General features: G+C 33.5%; 1 long non-coding RNA gene across 1 annotated transcript in view; it reads left to right on the forward strand.

Annotated features, from left to right (window-relative positions):
• Positions 1–4,372, forward strand: part of LOC110271082 — a 13,195-nt gene extending 8,823 nt beyond the window's left edge. Inside the window, exon 3 of the long non-coding RNA XR_002361158.1 lies at positions 4,329–4,372. This is a non-coding gene — a long non-coding RNA (uncharacterized LOC110271082). The remainder of the gene's footprint in view (positions 1–4,328) is intronic.

Consider the following 4,737-nt stretch of genomic DNA (forward strand, 5'->3'; position numbering starts at 1 on the left):
GGGGAGCTCAGTTGGTTTTCCCAACTGAGCACCACTTCCCCCCTTTTTCCCCACATTTTGGCACGCCCAAAGGCACCAAGGAGCAAGCATGATGCGCAAAAATTTGGCACACCAAGGGGCTGGGACGCACAAGTTGACACGGCAAGCAAGGCATTGGAGTGCTCAGTTTGGTTTTCCAACTGAGCCGTCCCCTGGGAGATGCACTTGGGCCAAAATTGAATAAAAATTCCATTTAAATTCAATTCTTCTCCAAATTGAATCAAGGCCAACCAAACCCATTTCTCCTCAGATCCAAAGCAAGCAAAGCCCACATCATCACTCAAAGGCACAAGAACAAGCTAGAATTAGGATTTTCATTTAATTTGTTTTTCATTTCAATTTTATTTTATTTTCATTTTGTAAAAAGCCTATATAAAGGCATCACTATCATCTTCAAAAGGGGAGCTCGATTAGAAAGTATTAGAGGCTAGCTCCAATAGGGAGTTTTGCACTCTTTACTTTTTATTTTGCTTTCTCTCTTATTTTTTTTTCTGTCTTGAAATTTTGGATTGAGATTGGAAGGAATTCTGTTTTCATTCTCCATCTGCAGCTTCTTCTTCTACTCTTTCTGCAATTTACTTTTCTTGTTCTTTAAGTTTCTGCACTTTTACTTTCTGCACTTTAAATTTCTTATCATTTACATTCTGTTGGCTACAAATTCACACAATTCACTCAATGTTAGCTTGACTAAACTAATCACCCACTAAAGTTGCTTGATCCATCAATCCCTGTGGGATCGACCTCACTCTAAGTGAGTTTTACTACTTGATACGACCCGGTACACTTGCCGGTGAGTTTTGGGTGTTTTGGAAAATTCAGTTTTCCACAAAAATACCATCAGATCGCACGGAGGTTAGGTTGGTGAGGGCTGTGGGATACAGCGGTATGATTAGTACTAGTTAGAATTTCCCTAAGTTTAGATAACCCAGTTTATGGTTTAAGTTCATTATATATTTATTTATTTTTGTTCTAAGCTTGAATATCCGTATGTGATGTGAAGTTCTATGATTACCTTCGGCGTCCCAGAGCCTTACATATTACATCATTGGGAACTGTTACCATACTGAGAACCTCCGGTTCTCATTCCATACGTTGTTGTTATTTTTCAGATGCAGGTCGCAACCCACCACCGTGAGTTGGGTGATGATAGCAGAGCGGAGGATCTTATTCTATTCTGTTGTCATTTTGGTTATTTTTAACTTGTACTCTCACTTTTGTATTTTGTTTTGTGTAGAGGCTTTTATTTGAGAGAACAAAACTTGTATACGCCTTTTGAACTACAGTCTTCTAGTTGTCTGTATATATGGCTAGCCGGCTTAAACTCCGCGAGCTGTGACTAGATTCTTATAATATTATGCTATGATATTTTACTATGCTGTATTTATTTCTTGTACTTTAAGTTAGTAGCTTCGCTAGTACATTTTGCGCTTTTCAAATCCTGTTTTTGAGCTATACCCTTCATCAGGCTTCTAGAATATATTATTTCTTTCTATATATAAACATATATAAGCCTTAGGACTGTCGTAACCTCTTATTAACCTTTGTTTTACGGCTAGAGGTAAGGCTTAGGGTAATTGGAGTGTTACATAGATTGTGAATTGTTGATGAATGGTTGTTGAGCATCTTAGATTTTGATGGGTTATATTGGATTTGTTTCTGTTGAGCTGTTATTTGATATATTGTAATGGCAATGAACTTGGTTGGTGGTTGATTTGGAATTAATTTTGAGGGGTATTAAAAGGTTGGATTTTGAATACTAAACGGTTTGCTGAAAATCAGATTTTCTTGAAATTAAACGACAAGTTTGAAAGTGAATCAGTAACTCAATAGTGATTGAAATGATAAGAGATTAAAATTTAAGTAAATTATATTAAGTGTAATTGTTAAAATTCAATTTTGAAGGTTTCATATTAACTGGAACATTAGTTCTAATTTTTCAAAGTTAAATCGTGGGATCTAATTTTCTGCATTATTTTAAACGAAGTTATAAACTTTGAACATCTATAACTAATTTTGTGATGATCAGAATTGCTTGGGACCAAATCTGGATTAAGCTTGGGAATATAAGGAGCTGGATTGGTGAATTGAGACCTTTCTATTATGTTTTATAATTTTTGGTGAATTTTTGAATTGTGGTTGTCAAATCTGATTTTTCTGCAGAACGCTTAACACAACAGCAACTTGTTTTTTTTACTGAAAATCCTCCAGTTTGAATTTCAAAATGAAACCAATTTTAAATGAAACTCCAGTCCTATTAATTTAATTTGATAAAAAATCAGAATTGTTGGAGTTGTGGTTTTAAAGATATGGATTTTTGAAATAAGATGCGTTATGCAGTGTAAAGATCAGGTTCTGTTTTCTAAGTCAGTAACTTTCAGACTTTATAATCTTTAATTCTAGATGGATATTGAGGTGCAACCTATTGGTGGTGAAATTTGAGTATGTTTAGAATATATGATTTAGATTTCAGGGTTTTTCATGTTTTAATAAGTGAGTTATGGGACTTGGAAGAGGTTTTGTTCAATGGTTTTTAAAATAGAATTCTGCAGAACTTCCAAGCTACGTAACTCCTTCATTAAAAATAGTATTGACCTGGAACCAATTTAGAAAGAAACCTGGATAAGTTAAGTTTAACTATATTAATTTTGAAGGTGGATGGATTTAATTTGGATTTATATGGAATTTTGAATATTGAACGCTGCTGATGTTTTCTGGTTTTTAAGCACTGCAGAGTAGTCACAGTTTTCCTTCTATTCCTAAAGCTAGAGTAAGCGAAAAATTATGATTTTTAGTTTAATAAAAAACTTAATCTGAGACGGTCGTATGGACATAAAGTTGGTGCAATTTCGAATTCATTTGGTATTTTAAAAACAAAATTGAAATTTGGCTGCCGATGTTGTTTTGGTGACTACTTTGGGTATGGGATTTAAGAATTGATTTTTATACTATTATCAAGTATTTTGAGAATATATTATTGTGATACTTGTTGAAAAAAGGTTAGTAAATTGTTGAGAAAGAGAGAACCCATAAGGGTGGCTAAGTTCTATTTTTAGAGGAGGTTATATCCGAATTTTTATAAAAGTACAAGGTTGTAATTAAAATGAATATTTAAGGCTTATTTAATGATGATGAATTTACTGATTATTTTGAGAAAAGATATTTAGTTTATGAGGTTGTTGGTAAGGGCGTGGGTTTTATCCCGCTTGCGTATTTGCAATTATGAAAGAAAAAGGAAAGAGTAAAGTACTTATTATATGTTTATTTGTTGCATTGAGGTAACCCAAGAGATGTTTGTTTATTTATCTGTTGCTTGAGACAACCCAAGAGATGTTTGTTTATTTATCTGTTGCTTGAGGCAACCCAAGAGCTTCTATAGGGAAACTAGGATACCTACAGCAATTTTCCGTTCCCAAGAGTATATATTTCCTGCGAGTAGAAAGCAGAGGCTGTCTCAATAGAGCTGCTAATAATTATATGCGCATTTATTTGAATACAAAATTGTATCCGGGAAATTGTGGACTCGTGACCAGATAAATGTCGGAAATGCGGGTGCCAACCGACACATGAGCTCATGGCTTGTACTAGGACTAGACATTCATCATATGCATCTATGTGACATTATGTAGGTGTGCATATTGTAATTAGTTTGCCTATGTGAATAATTCTATTTAATTGTTAATTGCTATACTTGATGTAATTGCTCTTGATTGTGTTTGAACCTCATTACTTGTGTTTGTAACTAATTGTTTGGATTGTGGTGATTGGATGTTGATTGAGTTGTTTGGGCCTGAGGCCGTGACTGGTATGTTTGAGGTCTAGTTCTATATAAAGTATCTGACTAATTCAGCATAGACTTAATGAACCTATGCTTGGAATAGGATGATCATTTATACTGCGTACGTAATTTCTTTTATGTTTATGGTCTAGTAAAGTATGAAAAAATAAACTCTTACAACATAGACTTAATTGAACCTATGCTTGGGATAAGTTGGTTATTCATACAGTCTAGAAAAACTTTTAAGATTTTTATAAAGAAAAATATGGGATTAAGATTTTGGATTAGTTAACTGATGCTTTAAATAAGGATTTGGATTTTTGGATGTTAAACCATTAGTTTTCAAAAATATTCATAAGGCAAGCAATGGTTACTGCGAATGAAAACAATTTCCTTTTAAATATCTCTAAACGAACTTAACTATTTTCGTATTATTCTTTACTTTCATGGCAGTCTCGACCTCTACTGAGAAGTTGTGGTTTGGTTCTCACCCCCAAATTTTCCACCCTTTCAGTGATACAGGTTTGAAGACGCAATAGGATGTTGCGAGCGATTAGTAGGTTTTCTTTGGGATTTTAAATGCTTTCATAGAGTTCCCTCGCTGTTGTCCCTTGAGATTTTATTTTACATAAAGGGGTAGGTATGGTATATTGTATTTGAGTTCCATTTTATTTCTTTTGTATAAGATTTATTATCAATAGTATTTATGTGATTATTATTATTTGAAATGTTTATCATTGATATATGACTTCAAAGCATAAAAACAAAATTTTTCGGTATTCTCTTAAAACTAAAATGCGAAATCGATATTAAGGCTCAGTAATTAAGTAGTTAACATAAGAAAAGGTAAGGTAATGTTCTTTTTAGTAGAAATACCCTACCTTAAGTAAGGTATTTTGCTGGACGCGTTTTGACGAGTGAGT

The sequence above is a fragment of the Arachis ipaensis genome, chromosome B04 (assembly GCF_000816755.2).
Source record: "Arachis ipaensis cultivar K30076 chromosome B04, Araip1.1, whole genome shotgun sequence".
In the NCBI taxonomy this organism is placed as follows: domain Eukaryota; kingdom Viridiplantae; phylum Streptophyta; class Magnoliopsida; order Fabales; family Fabaceae; genus Arachis; species Arachis ipaensis.